General features: G+C 52.7%; 1 protein-coding gene across 1 annotated transcript in view; it reads right to left on the reverse strand.

Moving 5' to 3' along the window:
• CCDC88C (coiled-coil domain containing 88C) overlaps window positions 1-24,039 on the reverse strand; it is a 133,191-nt gene that overhangs the window by 81,037 nt on the left and 28,115 nt on the right. The window lies entirely within an intron of this gene.

The following is a 24,039-nucleotide window of genomic DNA, read 5'->3' on the forward strand; positions in this document are numbered from 1 at the left end:
ACACCAAGGGGCTTTGAAAGGAGGCCCAGGCACCAGCCATCAGTCATGGCCCCGTGTCTGGGGTCTTTAACAAGCTCCCCCTGGGAGTGTGCCGGCTCCGACCCACCGCTCATGTTGCCCAAAACACTTCTCAGGGCAGGTCTGCCTCCCCCGCCCAGATGTACCTGGTTCTTCACAAATCAGAAGATAAAAGTCTAATTTTACAGAAGACCAGTAAGGGGATAGGTTTCTTAGGTATTCTTGGTCTTACAAAAGTGGTCACTACAGAAACTTCACCAACAAAGCTCCTCTTAGGCCTTTTTAAAAATGTTTCCAGTGAGACAGCTTTTCTTCCAGAGTCACTCTATTGCACAACACGAGGGTCTCTGTATTCTGTATACTGCCAGCTAGCACTGATGGAGACAAGAGGGACAATCACACAATGCCCTAATCCCACAGGGTCCAGCTGAACACCCCAGAATGATGTCCAAATCATCAGATTAGAGTGAGAGCCTTGGCAGGCATGCCTGAAGAGGCCAACACCTTCAAAAAACATATAAAGTGATTTTATCTCCCCCTCACGGTTTCTATGGCTCCTGTCCACACCAGAACTTGGGGGGAGTGGATGTGGACCCAAACACACCAGGCCCCTCCCCCACTCAATGATGGGGTCACAGGTCACCACATCAGAGATCCTCATGTTTTCTCGAACACGTCTTAGTTGTAAATACCTGTGCTGGACAGAAGTGTGAACCATGTAGCAGCCTCAGCCCGTCTTCAGGGCTTGAAAGAAGTCCACACACACACACACACACACACACACACACACACACACACACACACACACACACGGTCTCTTAATTGAATGCACTCACCCCAAAGGATTCCACAGTCCCACCCTGGGGCAAAACACACATCAACAGTAAAATCAGCAAAATCCACTTTCCAGCTTGCTCATCCAGCAAAAGGAAGGACTCCAGGCCAGATTAGGCCATTCTGGCGCGGAGTCCCTGCTCTGCCCCAACGGTAAACTCAAGTGCGCAGCCCAACTTCTGGCGGATTTACTTGTTATCACTGTCCAACCAGCTATAGTCCCTTTTGGAGTCTTGGCTGGTTTCGCCCTGCCACCGTCCAGGAGTCCGGAGCGCTAACGCTATTATCGGGGTGCTTACGTTTATAAGAGATACAGAACATGAAAGCATCTTGAAGGACTCTGAAATGACGCAAAGTGGTATTTCTATGCTAATGATGAGCTCAGCAGAAGACTGCTGGGAGCATTGCTCGGAAATATTGCTAGAACATCCACATACTCCCCTTCCAAAGCAGCATGTTTAACTTTGTCTAATCAGTACTAATTTTCCCACAAGAAATAGGTCATTTGTGCAATCAAGAAGTAATGCTTTATGAACAGAAGATATCTTTTATTTGTTCCTTTCAAAACACACTGTGGGTCTCCCAAGATCGAATCCTGGGGCCCAAAGCACTCCTGAGACATTAACCATCTCCCCACCCCCACCCCACCCCCGCCAAGGACTACCAATCACATTTTCAGCAAAAGCAGGCTTCAAGATAGAAGCAGCAAGGTCAGAGAAATACAGTGCGAGACACAAATTAACTTCAAATGTTCTAGTAACCGTCTTAAAAAAAGATTTTTTAAAAAGGTGTATTTATATGAAAATATCCTAATAATGTCTTAAGACAATATATATCCAAAATATTATTTCACCACATAATTAACATAAAATCATGAATGAGATACTTTACATTCTCTTTTCATACTATAGTCTCTGGTCTCAAAGCCCATCTCAATTCGGATGCTAAATTCTCACTGGAAACACTTGATCTGCAAAAGTAGCTTCACACACCCCAAGATGTTCCAAACACACTTTAAAAAGTTTTCCTAAATAACTGAATCAAGTATCAGTCTTTAAATTTAATTAAACTTTCACTTCCTCAGTCACACTAGCCACATCTGGAGGCCCCAACAGCCCCATGTGGCCAGCAGCTGTCACACTCCCCGACACCAGTGACAAGGGGACTCGGCAGAGATCAGTCCCTGAGGAAAGCCGGGGTGGCAGGGCCTCCAAGGCGACAGGCCAGGCCCTCCATCTAGTGGGGACGTGAGGTGGTTGCTGACGAGGAGACCCTCCCGCCTGGTACTCAGAACAGAAAGCCACTGTGGAGGCCGCAGCTGACACTGGCCGGCTCAGCAGGCACCTGGTCACACCCTGGCTGGCTGCGTGGGGTGGGCAAGAGCCAGGACGGAGAACACTAGCCCAGTGGTGTGCTCTGAGCAGCCCTCAAATGTGCCAGCAAGCCCTCCTGGCACCAGCCAGGCCTTTGCAAAAAGCAGAAGCAAAGGCCACTGCCACATCCTGAGGCAAATGATGAACGACAAGGGCAGCCTCTGTCTGGTCACCCCATCCGTGTGGCCTGATGGGCAGGAGGGAAGAGTCAGGGTCAGGGTGCAGCCTTCCTGAGACCCCACCCTTTGGAGGGACTGGGGTGGGGTAAGGGTTAAATACCGAGATCCAGGGTGGATTCTGTCCCTCTTCCTTCTCCTCCCCATTCCCCCTCTAAGTTTGTTCCCAGATCCTAATAGAAGATGCAAGGGGGACCCCAGATGCTCCTTTTCATAAATGAAGCTGCCCTAATTGTGTCCTGGAAGGATCCCATGGGGAACTGCTGTAAACAAATTCAAGGAAAAGTCACAAGAAGGGACGAAAGGAGGGTGGGTGTCGTGGGCAGCAGAGGCGGGGCAAGTGCTCTGTAATGTAAAAAGGGGACAGAACCTAAGGGACACCAACCAGCGAGGCTGCCAGTCCAGGAGCGAGAATCTCATCCTAATTCTGAAGCTCCTCCCAGGGCTGTGAGCCCTACAGGTTAGGGGAGAATGGGACGGGGTGGGGACACTCTCCTGGAAGCGTCTGTCACCCCAGTTGCTGGGGGTTAGGGGCTGCATCTGTGTTTGCACATGGTGTCTGTCAACAAGCCTAGAGACTCACCCACCCTCGGATTCCAGCTTCCGGATTCCAGCGGCAGCGGCCACCGGAGGTGACCCAGGGCCCGTGGCCTGGCTCTCAGAAGTCACCGGTGGGGAGAAGTTCTAAGAACAGAACCAGGAAGCTGAGTGCAAGGAAAAGGCTTCCTTCCCATCAGAAACCTCTCCTGACAAGTACAAATGTACTCAGTGGGGGGAAACCACGGGGACGTGGGAGCCCCATTCTGGGCTCCAGTTAATGGGGTGCTGGTAGTGACAGGAAGGACGATGGGAGGATGGGGATGAACAGATTCCAGAGGCACCTGGATACACACACAATGCACAACTAAGCGAGCAGCCACTGTGGACCACACTGCAGCACCCAGGGGCACGGCTTCACTGCCCGTGGCCAAACACTGGTCCTGCTGGTCTGTGAGTCCACCTCGGGGCCCAGGTGGCAATTCGGGCTGGCTCCACAGTGTCACGCTGCACCCTCGTCATTCCCTACTGTCACCGGCCATCCCCCCCAAGCTCCCTCCAACCTCACTCCTCCCAGGGAGGCTGCAAAGTCTCCTGAACGCCTGCACTTGGTGGGTGTCAGCAGGGCAAAGTCTTAGGATGAAAAGATCTGGAAGTTTCCGTCACTGCTCTACGGACAGGGTTGTCCTGCTAGAGGCAGGAGGACACAGCGAGGGGGAGTGGGAGGCCTGGGGCAGCACAGCAGGGGCTGGGAAGGACCCGGGATGGACCCAAGCACCCCTGGTTGCCTCAATCCACCTCCTCTGGCCCAGGGCCTGATGTAACCCTCCTCCTCATGCACCTCCCCACCCTCAGCTCCCAGGGGCTTGCAGATGTGGCTCAATTTCTGCGTCTGTCCAGTCACTCGATTAAACTGTTAGGTTCTGTGGGAGCTGGGCCCCCTAATTCCACGTTGGCCAGTCCCCATTCAGGACTTATGCACACTGCACCCACACAACCATGTTCACGCAGGTGAATGTCCCGGAAGCCCCCAGGTGAGCCTGGGCTTTCTCCCAGGACCCCACCCTTGGCTTAGGAACAGGGGACTCAGTTCAGGTCCCTGCAAACTTACCTCTGGGAATAAGTGCACGTACCCCAAACTCTTGGTAAACTGTCTACTGCACAACTGTCAACAGCAGAGTATTAAACGGAGACCCTAACACACCCCTACCAAAACCTCAACATACAAATGAAAGGAAGTATGGTGTGGGCAGGGGGAGTCGGTGTGATACGGGAGTAGCACTTCAACACTGAGGCTACCGATGGGTAGGTGGTCCTGGTTAGAACACAAGATGCCTCAGTGAATAGAAGGACACACAATTCTATGTGCAGTACTGGTGTTGAAAAAAGAAAAAGAAACCCTCAAAGGGAATGTACCAGAATGACACCACATTCTTCACTCGTGTTGTCAGAACAAGAGCAAGTTTTCCAGTATTTTCTAAAGGGCCTGTAATGTGCTCATATCTATGGTATTTTAACCCACATGGCTTCTCACACATACGGTCCGCAGCATCTATTCATCAGATAGTAAGCCATGAAAGGACAGGTTCACAAAAATGACCTCCTTTGAGACAACTCATCAGGTATCCAAGATGAATGAAATGGATTCCCATGTTTTAAAACACGCCCCGCCCCCCCCCCCCCCCCCCCCCCAGCTGGGAAGAGCAGACACCAGCCAGCAGGACCCAGGCGACCTGGCCAGGGATGGGGACAGGGCTGACTTATAGGCCTGGGGAAGGGGTGGGCTCCAGAGCATCAGCCCCTTGAAGGTTCAGGTTAGGGGTCCCAGAAAAGTTCCATCTACCACCCGAGGCAATGCAGAGGCCTCACTGAAAAGGCTTACAAGCCTGCCAGGTCCCATCTGGACCTCTGTGCCCGCTCAAAGAGAAAGGTCATTTTCTCCCCTGGTGGAAGAAATGCGAGGTCCTGGAGAAGTTCTGGGGTAGAAACACACGTGTGTAGTGGGACTACAGGATTAAGAACAAGGATTTCATTGGGGCGCCTGGGTGGCTCAGTTAGTTGAGTGTCCAACTTCAGCTCAGGTCATGATCTCATGGTCTGAGAGTTCAAGCCCCACATCAGGCTCTGTGCTGACAGCTCAGAGTCTGAAGCCTGCTTTGGATTCTGTGTCTCCCTCTCTCTCTGCCCCTCCCCCGCTCATGCCCCCCCCCTAAAAAATAAACATTAACAAATTTTTTTAAAAAAAGAACAAGGATTTCATGAAGCTGCTGAAATAATTTTTTCTCTCCCCCAGAATCAAACTGAATTTTATGGCTTGATATGGTGCCAGGAAGACCAAATATATGCTACTAAAAGCCAAGTTTTCAGGCCCATGATCGACACCACCCCCTCCCCCTCCGAGGGGTTTAAATGGGAGAGGATGCTGAGTAAACGAGGGGAAATCCCAGCAAAATTAAGACAATCACTGAGCAGAGGCATCCAGATCATTACCAAGGAGGTCTGGCCAGTCCAGACAGCAAAAGATGCCTTCCACATGGCTGAAGAAACAGGGTGTTGTTGTGGACCTGTCCACGTTCTCAGAGCCAATACTGAAAATCAGACACACGTGTTATCAGCTTTGAGCATACACCCAGCACCCCTTTAGAACTGGGGTTCAGATATTACAAAGATACATACTGAGCACCGTGCTGTGAGTGGGGAACTCTCAGCCTGAATGGAAAGGCAGAGAGGCAGAAAATCACAGCGCAAAAGGACAGGTGTCAGTCAGAGCAGCACAGCACAACCAAGTCCAGGAAGGCTTCCCAGAGGAGGCGGCTTCTGAGCTGGGCTACGGAGAATGCTTAGGAGTTCCACAGGCGGGGGAGAAAGCCCAAAAATATATTAACTGTTAAATGTGGCCAACAAGCCAAGCCTTTGGTTACCCTGTACTGTACATACTCTGCAGTTCCTCCTGGGGCACAATCTTCCTCACATACCCCTAGCCTCGATTACTACCAGTCAGAATCCTATTCATCCTCCGAAACTCACAGAAATCATCACCTCCTCTATGCAGCTACCACTGATGCCCTTAATCACATACGATTTTCTTTCCCCTGAATTCTTAAGGCTTCATCTGCCCTCTTCTGTGGCCTTTTCACATTCTGCCTTCTTCATCAACTCCCCATTCAAAGGCAGCAAAAAGCTGCTAACAGTGACAGCTGACAGAAAATCAGACTGATCAGAAAATATTCCTCAACATTTATATTAAGATGAAAAAAAATTATCCTCTTGGAAGAGGTGTCCTCTCTCTCTCACACTAACCGGGGAACCAAGTCCTAAAAACCATCTGCTTTGCTCCACCACCATGATGGAAGTAACTCAACTGTCTTTGCCTGGAATCTTGGCAAAATCGGCTGCCACATGCCTTAAGATTCAACAGCCTGCAGATGTAGGCAAAAGTTAAAACATCTCCTCGTCAATTTGTAATGCTGGTTTGGGTACACCATGCTTTCTGATTGTTAATTCCCAAATACGATCATTTTATGAGCAAAGAGAAGCAGAACAAGGGTATTTAAAAATTCCAACACTACAGAAATGACTCAGACAGGAAAGGTATCACCTGAATTCTGATGTTCTCAGGGTCTATTCCAGTGCCCTAGAAGAGGTGACATGTCTAAACCCCACAGCAAGAACACGTCCAGGAAGTGCAGAGCATTTAGCTGGGGTTCACACGGGTGGGATGCCTCTGGGCACCCGACAATGAGACACTCACAGAGCACCGCAGAGAGACCTACAGAGCCAGGGACTAGCTCCAGGGGTCCTCTGCACACACACCACACAGTTTGTGCTCATGTCATCAATTAGCAGTCCTCCATACCACACCTTGAAACCTCCCACCCGCATCTGGCCAAGAGGGGTTCCTTAACGCCCTTCAGGACCCCTCAGTCAAAACAGAAAGTGCCAGAAACCCTGCCTGACCTTGCCAAACATACACCCAACCACAGAAAGTGCCGCATCTCTTTCCTTCTCCCAATATTCACAAGAGGTGCTCAGGACAAGAATTACTAGAATTTCCCATCTGAGGGAACCACAGCACAGGGCAGGTAACAGGGCTTCACGTGGGGTCCAGAGCAAGGGCCAAGACTGGCAGTCTGCGTGGCGAGCTCTCCCCCATACCACGCCAGCTTCCCCATGGCTCACACTAGAGCACTCTCTACGGGTGAGGCTTGCCTCATACCTTCCATGGTGATGCCTGGTACTGACAGCCTGCTGGCCTCACCCCGACAGATCACGCCTCCCATGATATCACCCAATCTGAGAGCAACAGGGACTAGACTCCAAAGCCAGGTGCCACAGCCCACTTTCTGGGATACCACAGCCAAGAGCACGAGTTTCTAATGTAGCTGCTGGGAGGAGACGTAAGCCTGATGATTTATCCTCGGCCGCCTGTTCAAAGCCTGAGCCCATGGGGCCACGTGCTTGTAATTCCATCTGGACAAGGGGCTCTGGCTCCGGCCACCTTCCCTCTCACTGGGGCAGTGAGCCCTGGCAAAATGAGTGGGTAATGAAGTGCTTTTATGTTAAGAGGCTGTCACGTAAAGCTGCTGATAGATTCAATCCATCTGTTCCAACTCCTTTCAATTAATCCTGGGGTCCCCAGGGCCTGAAACCAGTCCGGATCCACACAAGCCCAAGAGTACTGGCTCCCCTAACTAGGCCACGCTGCATCTCAGGACCCAGCGATGTAAAGCCACCAACCTGGGCCATCCGTGGTTATCACGTCGTGAAAGAACCGCCTGCCCCTGAACGCTTTGTAGCTGCTTGCCCTCGTGGCTGTTCACAAAAACAAACAACACCATTCTTTGTTCGCAGAAAGGAAAACAGTATTTCCTTCGATAGAGGAGGAGGAGGAGACCTGTGGGAAGGAGCCCCTGGAAACTCAATCACCACTGCATGAGGGCAGAAGCTATGTGCTGTGTGACCTCAGGAAAGCCACAGTCCCTCTCTGAGCCACACCCTCATCTGTAACAGGACTAGGACCACCTCTAAAGGGATGTCTGGCTCCTTCAGAAGTTGGGGGAGGGGAATTGGGAAAGGAGACAGTGTGCTGGCATAGAGGAGCACATCACAGTTTTATCAGGTCACTAACTCAGGACTGCCAACTCTGAAAACAGGCAAGTGCCCATGTGTCCCGGAAGAACCCAGGGGAAACCCAACAAGGGACAGGACTGCAGGATGCTCAAATGTCCCCACAGATGTTTGTCACCTTCCCTTTAGGGCTGGTATGACGCCTGGGGTTGCTCTGCAGCAGGAGCCGTCTTATCTGATGCTGGTAAGTGCCTGTTCTGAGCCCATGGACCAAAAAAAGGTGGTGGGGTAGCCCCGGAAGCATGGGCAGGGGACTGCGTTCAGCTCCTCTGAGAAGAATTTCTGCCCATAAATGGTGTTTCGAGAGCCGCTTTACATGGTAAACACAAGCCTGTCACCAGCAGCCAAGGTTGGGCTCTAGGGGAGAACTTCTGCAGCAAAGCCATCAGCAGCCACAGGTGCTGGGGGAGGGGCACAGGGCTCCAGATGGACCAACGGACGGATATGCAGACTTGCTGACAGATCCCGGCCAGCATCAAGGGGCTGGTGAGAACTAGCTTTTAAGACTGCAAGAGGCTTCCAGATTACCTACAGAGCAGGGAAACTGAGACCCAGAGAGGAAAATCACAGGGTGGGGCGGTGGGCAGCATCACACCTGGGTCTAGAAAGCCAGGTCTCCTCTGCCTCCACCCCGGAGCTCTTTCTACCATGGCAAGGAGAGCAGTTCATTCATCAGTGTCTACTGGGTGCCTCCTACACCCAGGACCATGCTCCAGGAGGGGCTCGGGGGAGGGAGGGGTGGTCCTGTCCTCACACTCAATGCCCAGAGTGGTTCAGGGCCGCCCTGTCCTCTCCTCAGCAACATCAACAGCATCAGTGCTCGGGGCTGACACAAGAAACCCTACTTCATGGCAGTGAGGGATCTTACAGCTGTGGACCAGCAGTTGGAGAATCCCTGTGTTCCAGCTTCTTGGAAGAGTCTACATTTCTGTTGATCAGCAGGCAAGGAGGGTGTGGGGCTCAGAGGCAGACCACCTATTGGCCAGGGTGTAGTGTGGGTGTGCGTGGGTATGTGTGTAAGGGAGGGAGGCTAGAAGAGCCACCAACACCACCAGTCCACGGGACCCAAACTGCTCCCCTACACCCCCAGCAGCTGGGGGCCCTAGGCTGATTTCCCAGGCACCGTCTGCCCTGGGCACGCCTACAGGACCTAGCAGGAGGGGTGCGGCCCTCCCCTGTCCCAGCAAGTTGCTGGGTGTCTACGCATCCACTGTATCCCATTCTGCTGCATCCATCACTCAGCCCAGGCAGGGCTGGAGCAGGGGCCACACCCTAGCAGCCCTCACCCGTTCCTGACAGTGCTGTACCAGCTCCCTCGCTCCCAGGGTACAAGTCTGAGCAGGAGGGGACAGAGTGCTTGGAAGCCTCCAGCAGCAGGTGGCAGCCTGCTGGGACCTGTGAGGGCAGGGAAAGGCAGGGAGGGAAGACCAACCCAGAGTGTGAGCGTCGCAGGACCCAAGGCACCAACGCATCCAAGTCAGCCAGGCCTCCACACCCATCTCCCCAGGGCAGGGGGAATAGAAGGACAGCCGATCACTCTCTTTTGGACACTGCTGTATTTCCGGGTACCTAACAGGTGTCAGGTGGTGTGCTGGTGTGTGTGTGGTGGGGGGAGGGGAGTTACACAGAGATGACTTCTGTCCTCAGATCTACAATACACAGAAAGACAAGCTCAACAAAACGTGCAAGAGCAGTGAGGGTGCCCAGGGTGTGTGCGCATGGGGCCGGGCTCTGTCCTTGAAGAGCCTGCCGCCTGGCAGGGGGCCGACCTGCTGGCAAGTTTGGCACCCTAACAGCGGAGATGAGAGGCATCTCAACTGAGGAGCACACGGGAGAGGCTCACCCAGAAAGGCTTTCAGGAGGAGGCGGCACTGAGCTACGATGGAACAGAGAGGCACAGGTGCCCCCCAGGCATGTCACATGCCTAGCAGATCATGCTGATGGCAGGGAAAGGAGGCAACAAAGGCAAAGGAAGAAGCAAAAGGCACCCCACCCCCACTTCCTGTGTCCAACACGGGCACTGGAATCCCACCTCCTGGCCCGGTCCAGGATGAAGCAGCAGAACCCCTGCTCAGGGAGTTGGGGCCCCTGGCATGCACTCCGTACTCAGCTCTGCGGTGGCAGCAGTGGCTCTGGAGTCCCCAAACCAGGACCACCAGCAGCCTCTTGCCGCTGGGACTCAGCTCCAACTCCTGCCAGGTGGCTGGGCGGGCAGGGGGGGCATCACACCTAACCCACAGGAGACTGAGCACGGCACCTGGCACGTAATGAGGCCCTAGACACTCTTAGGGAGAACACATGCCTGCCTCCTGCTTCAAGGGTCCCGCTTTAGAACAGTTCTGGGATGCACACATGTAGGAGGCCTGCAGAGACCAGAAGTGAAGACAGCCACAGTGAGGTGGGTGTGGGAGTTCACCCTGGAGGTCCTCGGGAATGGAGAAATCCTCTCCACCCCTTTTTCCTCTCTACTGCTCTGGCTCCTTCAGAAAGGACTGAATAGGAACACCTGGACACCTCTACTCCCTTGCTCTCACTTCTCTCTTCCCTCCAGTCGCTGGAGGAAAAGCACACACGATGATAGGCACTGCAAAGGCTGGCAGAGGTTTCAACCCTCAAGGCCTGGCGGGTGCTATGCTGAGAGCTCTCAGGGCAGGCCTAGGCTATAGGGGAGGGGCTATAGGGAGAGGGAGTGCTTGGTACATTAGTGATTCCTGGGGGATGGGGAGAGAGATGCCTGGGGGATGGGGAGAGAGGTGCCTGGTTGATTAGTGATGCCTGGGCATGGGGGGGGGGGGCGGGTTGCTTGGTTGATTAGTGATGCCTGCCTCAGGCAGAATGACAGAATTTTCACCTCCGAGACCAGCAAAGGTGGAAATGCAAACTCTCCACAGCAGGAAGTGAGCTAGGTAGGCCTGTACTACTGCCTCCCTCACCCAGAAAGCTGCAGATGAAATAGGTGGTACAAGTTACAAAGAGGTGACTTTTGGCTCCAAGAGGAGGGATTTCTGTGAATTAAATGAGACACATTGACAAAATGATATACTGGGTCAAAAATGCCAGGATCCTTGCATTTGGAGGGAACCTGACTAGAATAACTCTACGTTATTAGAAAAGTAAAACGGAGAGAACACATTTACTCCTCAGGATTTCTGAAAACTAATCCTCAAATCCATGTTAAGTGACCTAAGGGCGGGGGGGGGGGGGGGGGAGCATACTTAGCCCGTTTTACTAAAAGCGGAACATTTCTAAAAATTAATTTTCCAAAAACAGTAGCAGTTGCTACATCCGTCTGATCATCAGAGGCCTTCCCCATCATACAAATAACCCACCTGGGAACAACCACCACAACAGCAAGAAACAGAGAAACAGATGGTGTAAGCAAACAAATCTTATAAACACTGGTCACTTCGCATCGTTAAGGGAGGTTGCCACTCGTGGCCAGACTTCATCTAGAGAGTAAGGAACTCTGAAAGGTTCTTATTTTCCTATCACCAAAAATGTATTCTATAGCAGGAAACTGGGGGAGGGCAACTCAGGACACAGTTGAAAAACTGGGGAGGAGGAAGGTTAAGAAATGAGTTTGTAATGAGTAACATTTCGTCAGGAAGCGAAAATCTCAACAGATGGTATCAGCTTCAAGGCAGCTGGGCAAGGGCTTGGTGGTGGCTCAATGCACGTCCCCTCCCTCCAACACCTGATGCAATCTCCCCCACTCTGCAACACTCACCTCCAGTGCCATCCTCTACCCAAATTCCTTGGTTGGACATCATCACTTCCTCCTCTGTGCCCCTGAGCCCCAGGGCGTGCACCCCTACAGTCAGTTCAATGTGACTGGGAACCTCAGGGTCTTGGGGTGCTGTAAGGTGCTCATCTCTGAACTGTCCCCTCCACCACCCCAGGCCTCTGCACGTGCTGCCCACAGATGGTCACCAGCTGCTGGCTGACCCAAACCCACTGACCACAGGAGGAAGGGTCTGGTGAGAAAAGAGGCCTCAGAACCTCAGGTCACTGACTACATCTTCACCCTTCTTGCAGAGTGCAAGCAACACTGGCTTTTGAACAGTAAGCCAGTCCTAACCGGCAGGCGGTATCCCAGGTCCACTGGCTGGCTCTTTGCCAACACAGGATCTGTTTAATCAACAAATATTTTAAGTTTATTTATTTGTGAGAGATAGTGTGAGCAGGGGAGGAGGCGGCAGGGCAAGGAGAGAATCCTAACCTGTGAGATCATGACCTGAGTCAAAATCAAGAGTCAGACACTTAATTGATTGAACCATTGATTGAACCACCCAGGTACCCCGATCAAATATTTCTGATTGCTGGGGATGCTGCAGTCAATGAGGGCAATCAAGAGGTAAATAAGTGTATTATAAGCACGTGCCAAGAAATACTAAGTGTGGAGAAGAAAAATCAGCAAGGTAAGACCATTCGGAGTAACAGAAAAAGAAATTACAGACATGCAGCCAAAGGAAAGCCCTTCCATGAAGTGATAGTTGAACAAACATGAGTGGAGAGAGGGTGTGAGCCAGATGGACGCGTGGAATAAGAGAATTCCAGCCACAGGCAAGTCTTGCAAGAGGGCAAGTCTTGTGGCTGGAACACACCGTGCAGTCCCACGGAGGGTGACGCACACTGGCAGGGGTCCACCCTAACCTGTGGTGCCATTCCCAGCAGTGCCCGCAGTGGACTCCCGGGGTCAGACTCCCCATTCTGAAGCCTGAGGCAGCACAGGAATGTCACATGAGCAACTCACCAGGACACAGGGGTTCTAAAGCTTTTGAGCCTTGGACACCAGGCACAGGTGACTAGTGGTGGCTATCTGGAGCACTGTGTTGAGAAGGATTCTGAGGCCAGGGCTCGGAGTTAGAGAGTGCCACGATCGATCAGTGAGGTCAGCCTGAGCTAGGAATTAAGACACGGGGGCACTCCCTGGTAGAGCCCGGTGTAATAACGTGCTGTAACACGCTTGTGGTATAAAATGCTGCGGAGACAAGAGGAAGGGACCAGCATTTCTCTGTCACTCATTATAAAGCTGCAGACTGAGCTCCCTCTGCTAAACCATCTTCACTTGCGAAGCCTCCATACCAGGCTGTGGGGTCCCCAAGGTGGGGATCTGGACCATCTTCCTCCCTGCAGCTGCCCAGGGTGTGGTACGAGGAGGGGTTCACTCAGTGTTCTATCGGATGAGCTAAGCTGGCATGCGTTCTGTGTGAACAGCCCGACTGTGGGTCCCTAAAGGACAGAGGCAGAAACAATGGCCTTCAATTAGACCAACTGGGCCTTTCTGGGTGAGGATCTGACCCGAAGACAAAAACAAAACAAAGTAACCACCTTTCTTTTCCTTTTAAAAAAGAAAAGGGAGGCTTCCTTTCAGATGTGGGTAAGGTGGGTGTGAGGACCACCAGAATCCAGGAACATGGCGGGGAGGTAGGTGGGAAAACTAAGGCATGCAGACCCACCCCAGCACCTGGCCACGAGGCAGCCCAGCTGAGAACCCACACTTCAAACAAATAAAGGCATCCTGGCCACCTGTTCCTGAGCTCAAATCCAGCAGGGTGACGGTTTGTGCCCATCCCACCCCATGGCAGGTGGACTCCTCCAGCCCAAGCCAAAAGATGAGAAAAGATGCCATCTGTGCACATGAACTGAGCACCTACTGTGTGTGTGTGTGTGTGTGTGTGTGTGTGTGTGTGTGTGAAGAACATCTCGCTCTGGTCCAAGTGTGTACATGCTGTCGTGGGCTGAGTGGGGCAGGTGTCTGTTTTACACCTGGCTTTTGGGGAGTGCATCTGTCTTCCAGAATGCACTCATGGTCCTCTGTGCCTTACACACTCGTGGACTGCCTCACTTTTACATTCATTAGCTAATTCACTGAATGAGCATTTACTGAGCCTAGGTCTATTCCAGGCAGTGTGCTCGGGTCGGGGACGTGATGATGGTGAGTGAACACACACTCCTGGTGGAGACGGGCATTTATCAACCATCCTCACGAGTGAGCTCAGTCAGCAACGGCGCTGTGGGCGGGCACAGGGAAAGCTCCAAGTAAACGCTTCCTGAATGAACGTACAGGAGAGATGGAATACTGCAAAGCCAGCAGCTGGTCATCATAAATTCCATCTCCCATCCAGAAGCAGAGAGGAAAGATGCAGGAAGTGGGACGCGCTGTGTGCTCCCAGCCAGGACCACAGGCCCGAGGGAAGACCACGGGTTGAGCCACAGGATAGGCCCATCTCTCGGCAGACTGCCCAGGTACAGCCCCGGCCTGCAGCGGTAGGAAAGGCCTTTGCTCCAACAGTCACACTGCACTCGCCTGGCCATTAAGACCCAGGAAAACGAGGCCAGACGTTGGGCCTGGAACAGAACTGCTCCAGGCAGGCAGGCTGGCCAGCTACTCTGGCTGCAGCTTCACGCACACATGCGCCACCCCTCCATTAGCATCGCCACCACCTCCCTCTGCACAGAGGGGCTCTCACCCCGTGTCTAAGACACTGGTCTTTGCTTTCAGCCAGAAAAATAAAGAGAAACAGAAGCCATGACAAAGCACCCCCACGTGAAAAAGCAAGCTCATCTCATCTCACACCACCCACCCAGAGCTTCCTCTAAAGAGTAGAGGGCTCACGGTGGCTGCTGAGGGCTGGCACCAGCAGGCAGGGAACAGAGCACCTTCGACAGGCACAGGTGTGTCAAGGGGCCCCTAAATCCACTGCTGGGAAGTGGGGTCGCCACGGAGGGCAGGCCGAGAGGTGACGTTATGCCTCCACAGTGGAGTCCCTGAGCTTGTGGGGCTGCTGTGAAAATTACAGCACATGTCTATGGGTGCTGATTAACTCTGGCATCCACAGGAACCATCCTAACTCCATGAGCCAGCGGAGTTCAGAGGAGTTAGGTGATGCCCAGGTTACCTGCGGGTGAGTGGAGTGTGGGACCCAACGCCAATTCCTTGGAATCCTGACGCCAATGTGAGATCCTGCTGACCTTTTAGAATACACAGGACTCTCGGTAGTCATTATGCACCTTGCGGTGCTAGAAACCATGGAGCTGGGGGCGGTTACATGACAGATCCCTGAGAATTACAGTCATCTGGGAGTAATGAAGACCTGAAAACAGTGACGCCCTAGGTGTCAGGGACCTGGGCACTGCGAAGCATTCCAGGCAATGGGCAGGAGGGAGCTTCTGAGAAAGGCATGCTGCCCCCTCGTTCAAGCAGGGCTTCCCAGAAGTGGCACTCAATCCTGACCCCAGAGCCATGCCTGGCTGGAGGGGAGGCTGGGGCTTCTTTTATTAAGGAAGAAGGGGGAGAGTGGACAGGAGCTGGGGGATAATCTGCCACATAAGACAGGTGATAAAACACGACCTCTGGCCTCATGGAAATTACCGTCTCGTTAGAAATATACACACATGTGGAGATGATTAGTGGGTGAGGCCACCTATAACAAGACACTTTGACACACAGGAAACAAGTGGTTAAGGCAGAACAGAGCCATGGGCCGTGGAGGTTGCTACAGCCAGCAGGCATTAGTGGAAGAGGGAGGCCTGAACTGCAAGGGGGGCAAGAGAGAGGCAGGGGGAAGGCAGCTCTGGAAAAGCAGATTGCTCCCCCCCTCCCTGTGAACACTGGGCCATCACAGCCTTTGCTAAAACTAACTTGGCAGTGGGGGATGGGGGGGGGGGGCAAGCTGGACCTAACAGGCACAGAACTAGGTTAATTATTAAACATAATCCTTGGCTCATGACACTCATCTGTGGTCACACATGGCTCGCTTTCTTTCAGTTACTTTTTACAATGTAATAACCACCTGCAAACCCACCACCCCAAACACAGGCTATGATCTTGACAATAACCTCCATCTAACCAGATGGTTCCCCCATCCCACCTCCACCCCGCCTTCTATCCAAGATATCACCATCTTGGATCACAAGTGCACATTCCCTTGCTCTCTTTTTTACAGCTTTACTTCATCTGTAAATATTCCTAAAAAGCACATTTCGTTGCTTTTTAACTTTAAAAGAAAAGGAATGATGGTGTATGTAATCTTTGAGAGCATATGCTCTTTTCACCTAGTATTTATGATATTGCTAAAATTCATCTACATCACTGCACGTTGCTGCAGTTAATTTGTTTGGACAGCTGTATAATATTCCATTGTGTGGTCACATCTCCGTGTATTCATCCGTTCCCCTACTGATGGGCATCTGGGCTGTTTCCAGGTTTTTGCTGTTGTGAACAGAAATGCTGTGAATATCCTTGTACAAGTCTCCCAGAGTTCACGCGCCAGAGACTTTCTTGGGTATACACCTAGGCGTAAAATGAGCTGGGCCATCAGGTATGCGGATGCTGAACTTTTGCCATTAATGCCAGTCTGTTTTCCAAAGTAACTGCACCAATCTGCACTCCCTCCAGCAGAGGATGAGAAACAGAACAGCCAACACTGGCCACACAACAAGAGTTCACCAGTTCTCTCCCAGTTGCCTCATGTCAGACTGGGAGCAAACACTGACCCAGCACCACCACCTACTGCGTGCAAGAGCCAGGTCCTGACCCATCAGCAGCCGGACTCTAAAATCCCGTGTTCCCAACCACAAAGACCTCCCCACTTGACAGGCCAACTCCCGCCAGAGGGAAAAGGCTGGAAGGGCAAGGATTACATCTAAGACACCTCAACAGGATCAAGTTCAGGGTCAAGGGCTGAAACACAGACATGCCAAGCCAGTCTGTATAGGATCCTACCTTTGTCACCCAGGGCCAGGGATGAGCTGTTGCCAAGTCTGACTGGTCTTCGATGGCCGGCATTTTCTCACTCTGTCATCCACCGCCCTTGACTCTTAAACTGCCTCAATGCAAGCCCACCAGATGAGGTGGCAGATGGGGCCACATAAGTACTGGCTCCTTGAGCTTGCCTCCTTCTACTCCATCCCTGCTCCCGCTCTCATTCTTGGCTCCAGGGACAAGTGACAGTGATGGCTTTCCATGGCCAGGTCAGGTACCTACACTGGTGCCTGGGCCCTCCACTGGAGTGCCTCATTTGTTCCCACTTCCAGTCATGTCCAGTGGGCCTGCCTGAAATCAACACATAAAAAACTGAGTCTTCTTCGTCAGTAGTTTAGTTACTGGAGAAAGGGTCCACCCTGCAAACATGTGAGTGAAGGCCAAAGGGTCTGGGGTTGAATATAAGTGCCGTGGGACATCAGAACGAGATGAGATGGTGGGGACTGGACAAACCCACTATTAGAAAGGACCTCCATGCTATGCCACGAGGACTCACCTTCCAGCTTCAAGTTGTCGTCCTGACACTAGCAGCACCCCCCCAAAGTCATTTCCTCACGTTTGTTTTGTCTTCACACATAGATGCTCAATAAATACTTGTCCAATAGAAACAAAACTCTCATTGCTATTTATACAAGAGCACCCAAAAAATCTTTGTCAAATGCTATGGATAGAATTCTGGTCATCTTGGGGTGGTTAACTGTTCTGCAACTTTTTGGAAAGCATTACACAGGGAAGCACACACGCTTCAACATGCAGCAGAAGCAAGGACATAAGAGCAAAGTGCCAGTGTGGCATCAGACATGCCTCTCAAAGCGGGCAGACCAGTTTAATGCAAGAGCACCCAAAATTACATGCAAGCCAAAAAGTTTCCAGAAGAATCCTATTATATATACACTTTTACAACATGGTTATTGTGCAAATTTTCAAAAGTAGATAAAAGGAGACAAAAACAGTACAATAAGCCCTATGTACCCAGCAGCCAGCAAGATCAGCTTCATATGTCGTTTTTCCCTTTGCTATAAAATTATTTTCACACAACCTCCAGCATCACATCATCTCAGCCCTCCATCAGAATGTTTCTCTAAAGAACACTGGCATTTTCTTACATAACCACAATTACATGCTATTATCTTTTTCCTACGTGCTTCTTAAAATGAAGCACTGTATGTTTCTGGAGTCCAGCCAGGAAGTGAGAGAGAGAGGGGAGGCGGGAGGAGGGGGGGAGGAGGGGGGAAGGAGCAGGGAGAACGTGGATACAGGTTTCACGTGAGACCTGCAGTATGCTCTAGGGAGGGGTTTCCCCATGTGCACGCCCCATGCAGATTTGTTTCTTCCATGACTCTAACCACTGACTAAGGAGCATGTGAGATTGGGGGGCTGAGGACATGGAAGGGTGTAGTAACATGGGGAGAAGTTAAAGGTTTAAGGGCTTTCTCTGTGGGGAGTTTGAGTCTCCCATCCCCGCCTATCCCAGGAAGGGGGCCTGTGACCCACCAGACCCGTTGCACATTACCAAAGGGGTCTCATGGAGAGGAGGGACCCCAAGTCTCAAAAACACCAGAGCCCAGGTCCCGGAGACACAGCAGGTGCGGCAAACCAGCTGTTCAACACGGAAACAATCTTTTGGGTCTAGGGTTTTATCTTCTCCACATTTCTCTACGCCCATGAAGTTACACATTCCTCCTGCTGCTGAAGGTCAAGGCTTTTTTTTCCCCCCAGAATAAAAAACTCTTTTATTGAACTGGAAGAAGGATAAACACGGGGAGTCTTTATCTGATGGGGTGTCCAGACTCAGGGAGGCCCGAGCTGGGGGTGGCAGAGCAAGAGGCGGCAGCGAGGTTGGTGCCCTGGAGCTGGGGCTGTGCGCACTTGAGGGATGGCTACACGGCCGGGCATGGGGCCTTGGAGCACAGTGCAGGCCATGCAAGGCTTGAGCGAGCACAGCTCCGCGGGGCTGCAGCGGGGAGACAGAGAAACTGAGGCAGGTACAGGGGCAGCAGTGAAGACATCCTGTCCTCGGACCAATCAGGGGGTCTCAGGAGGTTGACCTGGAGGGCGCCGAGGACAGTCAGACCCCCGATTCTCCCCCGCAGGACGAGGCCAGTGGAGAGCAGGAGGGGGACTGAAGATGGACAGACATCCAGCTCTACCCCGGGGGTCGGGGGAGGGACAGGCTGGGCAAAAAGAGGACTCACCTTGTCATCCAGTTAAATGGTTAACAGAGAGGTTGGGGGGGTGCCCCTCTGGACACCCCATTTGCAGCCGGAAGGGCAGCTGGGGGACTCGAGGTTGATCCACCTCTCATTCTCAACCTTGGGACACAGGATCTTCTGAGGCCAGGAAGATGCTCTATCTTCCACCCCCGGGACAAGATTAAGGGTCCCCGAATCTGGACAAACACCTCATTCTCAGACACCTCCAGACTAGACAGGCACAGCATTTTCTCTCACATCCGGAAAAATCAAGTCTGGGTGCACCTCCCCCCCCCCCCCCAAAAGGTCTCTCATTCTCTGAGACGGTAAGGACTGTGACCAGGAAGGTAGGTCCCTGAGCCATGCCTGTAAAGCACGGGCTCCAAGTCGGACCCCGCCCCATCGAGCAAGCGGTGCGCCAGGCTCAGCGCCGCAGCTGAGTGCCGATCCGGCTCCCATCCTGCTGCCTTGGCCTCCAGCAGAGATAGCTCCAGAAAGTAGGTGGCAAAGAGCCCCGAAGGTCAAGGCTTTAAAGCCTGACACATCAAGAGGAAGGCTGCAGCTTCTGTACTTTCTGCCCCAGGTGGCAGGCTTTGCCTCGCAGAGGCGACTGCCCAATTAATTGCCTTCGTCCCAATCAGGCCTCTCCTACAAGACCCAGCTCACTCCCCTGTCTGGTCCAAGCCCACCCCCGGGTCTCCTTTCTGATTCCTTTTTTCAGTGTATTTTCTTAACAGCCCATTTCATCAGGGTTAGTCTGCTATCTTCTCCTGTTTCACATCTGCACGTCTGGCCTCTCCAGCTAGGATAGGTTCTTCCATGTCCGGGCAGCAGAAAGAGCACAGAGCTGAGGTTCACAGCAGCCTTGGGTTCTAGTTCCAGACTCACCATTAAACACAGAGCTCATCACACCTTCTCGGGGCCTCAGTTTCTTCATGTGTAAGATGAAGCCATGCAGGGAACAGCACTGTCCACCTCCTCCTCCCTCCATGGCAGACATACTACAGAAGGAAGCCCTCTTTCCCACAGATCCAGGCCTCCCGGCCCTTCTGCACACAGTTCTCTGCGCGGCCACACCTGCTCCATCTGTACCTCAGCGGAGCTCGTCCCCCACTCCCTGGGCTGGATGGTTTCCAAGGACGCTGTAAATACAGTGGGCCCCACAACAGAGCACCCAGAGAAGATTATGCAAAAAGTGGGAACAGGAGATCCTCCCTGACAGTGTTTGGACTCTGAAGTGGCCACCTCTGGTGGGAATAATGGACTCTGAATTTCTCCAGATGAAGGCCCTTACAAGGCGGTCTCATCTCCAGCTCAGCTCTGCCTCCACTGTGTTCGAAGGAATCTTAACGCCAAGCTCCTCCAGCAGGGGTGAGGTCGGCTATCTCTCCACCCGCCTTGGGGCCCAGGGCCAAGCCCAATTCATGCTGCGACCTAAGGAAATCATCCAGCAGTTGAGAGAGAGGGCAGAGAAGAGACACAGCCGCCAAGGTCTCGGAGAGATAAAACCTCATCTCATGTCAGCCTGAGAAGGGCGTGAGGCATGAGTGGAAGCCCCTTGGGGTCACACAGACTGTCTGGTCTCCTACAGAAAACCCAGGGGGAGACCACAGCCATTCCGACATGAGGCACAGACTTGCCCAAAGTTTAAATCCTGATTTATCAGGACACATGGCCTCTTCTGACTGTACCTCTTTCAATACCCGTGCCATAGAAGGGAAAGGAGGCGGCCGCACCTGTCCCTTACCCCCCGAGCCCTCAGGGAGAGAATGAAGCCCTCACACCTGAACTCCCTGCCCTCCACCCTCCCAGGCTGGGGGCATTCTCCTTCATCCCAGCTTCTAGTACTACTGACAACAGCCTCGAAGGGCAGGTTGAGATCGGCTGAGGGACCCCCAGGGTCTGGCTCCCACGCTTCACTGCCCCTCCTTTGGCAGCACCTGACACGCTCCCAAGCCCCAGGGCCTTCTTGCCAAACCTCGCAAAAAGCTTAAAAGCCCACAGCTGCCTGCAGGAGCCCGCTTCTCCTCACCATCAGCCCAGAGTACCGCAGCTCTGGAGCACTACAGCTGGGAGCAGTCAGGTGGACAGAAAGCCTCATCTCCCAAGGGGTCTGTCTGAAGCCCAGGCCTGCCTGCTCCAGTGGGGGGTCCTGCGGCGAAGGGCCCCAGGCAAGACTGGCTTTGATGATCAAGCCCTTCCCCCCACAACGCCTAGGAAAGGGAAGGCCCTCCCTCATTCTGCTTGTGCACTCAAGTGTTAAGGAGCAGGAGGAAGAGGGGGTGGGGGAGAAGGCCAGGAGCCAGGGTCATTTGGCCTCCTCAAAGGTCCGCCAGTAACTTATTAAGCTTCCCCATCCTTATTCGCACTGAGGATCCCCACGGAAGTATCAGTTTACTCTGCAAAACCAGTTCCTGCTGCTTAAAGACCGAGCTTGGTGAATGGCAGTGGGAAACCGGACACCCCTGGGAACAACACTGTTCTGGGGGAAATGAAGCGCTGGGAAAAGACACAGCACTCCCACAGGTTATAAACCATTTTACTGTCAGCTGCGCGCTCCGACAGGGAGCTGGGGCCACCAATGGAGAGGATGTACCACCAAAACGTGATCACCTCAAACTCTAGTAGGAGACCCATCTTTCTCACAGTGAGACAGTGAAACACATTTACTTGTGTGTGTCAACCTTTCCAGTAACAGGTGACACCGTGAAGCCCGCAGAAAGGCTGCGTCTCTCCATTTCCAATTTGAAGATCAATTCTGCACCTCATGTGAGGGAAGGCCTTCTGGAGCACCACGCGTGGGGACCACGGTGCACTGGTGCATCCTGGGGAGACGTTCCAGGAGGACCACACCTGGGGACCATGATGCACTGGTGCATCCTGGGGAGATGTTCCGGGAGCACCACACCTGGGGATCATGGTGCTCTAGTGCATCCAGTAAGACTAAGGTGAGAGAATCAGTGCATCGAAATCCAAACCCTGAGGATCATCCAAATATTCTCAGGAGGAAAACACCCTGCCTTTCACTACTCTGCTGTGAACTAAGCGCTAGCACATGGGAGAGAGGGCAGCTCGCTATTCCTCCACCGCACACCTTGGAACCCCTTCAGCCACACTCTCCTGCGCTTCGGCTGCTCCACTGGCCGGCTGGTGAATCAGGCTCATCAGTGTGGTGCTAACAAGTCACATAGGGAATCTGGGCTCTGCGATCCTCACTTCCCTTCCTGCCTGGTCACGGCCCACGTGCATCCAGGCCCGCTGTGTCCTCAATCACCAGAGAACCCCAGAGGAGGACATGCGGCTGAATCTAGCGACGCCTCACACCCTGCTCCCCAAACCCACAGCACAGGGGCCACCACCCACCCAGCATCAAAGGGCAATACGGTGCCTACTCTCCAAACTTTTCCTTTGTTCTCTTTCAAAGTTACTGCTCCCCACGAAACACTGCAGTGTGATCACTGAGATCCCCGAGAGCCTTTTCCAGTGAACCACATGGTAAGACCAGCACCCACAAATTCTCCCTTTCTGACAGACAAGGCCCACCAGGAGCACAGTGCCCCAGGCTGGTATTGCTTTGAGGTTTAGGTTCAAGGGTCTGCAAGATGCCAAAGCATCAGAACTCCAGGTGAAAAGTGGTTTGTCGGCCAGGGTTTATCTATAGGATTCTGGATACTTCTAACAATCTAAGATAACAAGAAGCCTACCAACGAATGTCACCCAACCAGAGGCCCAACATGCCTTCCCCCATCTCTCCCATATGCGGCATTCTCCTGCCCAAACAAGGAACCTTAACACAAGAAATGCCCCCGTGGCTGCACTCACCACCACGCCCTCCCCATCAGGCCTGTGGCCCAGACCACCACCAGCTCTGAAAGCCAGCAGTCTCCTGGCAGCGTTATGAAGTTGGGAGCCTCCCGCAGCCTCAATAAGAAAGGGAGCCAGTGCATGGGGACCAGCAAGGTGTCAGGCATCTTTCAACTTGCCCAGCCCTCCAAGGTGGGGGGCTTCCATCCCTACATGGCCCCCTAGGAAACCTGTGCTAGGAGATGGGCTTCAGGTCACCAGGTGGTGGATGGCTTTGAAGCCAGAAGGTGGTACCATTCCTGGGAAGTTCAGGGTGTGCCCAAGGGGGTCTGGATATTCTGGAGTATTAAAAGCCCATTTTTGTCATAGGGCACAGGGCTTGCTGCTTATGACACAACTCTACCCACCTTCCCCATCGCCTAGAAAACTGATCCACGTGCATTTTTATTTCAGAGGCCATGAAGCACAGAAGACAACACCGTACCAGGAGCAGAAAGATCAGGTTTCCGATGTCAGGTCTGACACCCACGAGCTGTCTGTGACCCTGAGTAAGCCACTTAGGAACAGAAACGAAGCCAAGGCCTCATCTCCTCATCTGTAAAATGGGGGTCATAATACCTGAACCACCCACCTCATACTTTTTATAGATCTTCTGATGACTGTTCTCTCTCTATCCTACGATGAACCTACAATTAAAGTGAATGCAGCCAGCACACTCCTGCCAGAACCAACAGGATTTGTGTATATTTGCACATGCACGCACACACACATCCTCATCATGATCACATCTTGATTGCTCATTGCCCTGGTGGCTGACAGTCTGTCCTAGAGGCCAATCTGTTTTCTGCCCATGCAGCCTGCGTGGCACATCATGGTGTGGGGCGTGACTGTTCAGACCAAAGGGAACCCTCACCAATTCCCCAGTAGGCTGGCACCCTTTCTCCTCACACCCAGCACTGGAATGACCTGAGGGATCCAGAGGGCCAGTCTAGCCCCTCAGACCACCTCAGGGGCCTTAGATCTCTACCTACAGCACCTCTGCCAGAGAAGGGAGCCAGACCCCAATGCAATAGACTGGGCTGGGCACCCTCTACCATCAGATGCAAGGACGGTGATTGCCACTTCTATACTGAGTGCCAGGCACTCTTCTGAGTATTTATTATTTATATTCTTTTTTGGAGAGAGAGAAAGACAATGTGAGCACAAGCAGG

The sequence above is a fragment of the Panthera tigris genome, chromosome B3 (assembly GCF_018350195.1).
Source record: "Panthera tigris isolate Pti1 chromosome B3, P.tigris_Pti1_mat1.1, whole genome shotgun sequence".
NCBI classification, from domain to species: Eukaryota; Metazoa; Chordata; class Mammalia; order Carnivora; family Felidae; genus Panthera; species Panthera tigris.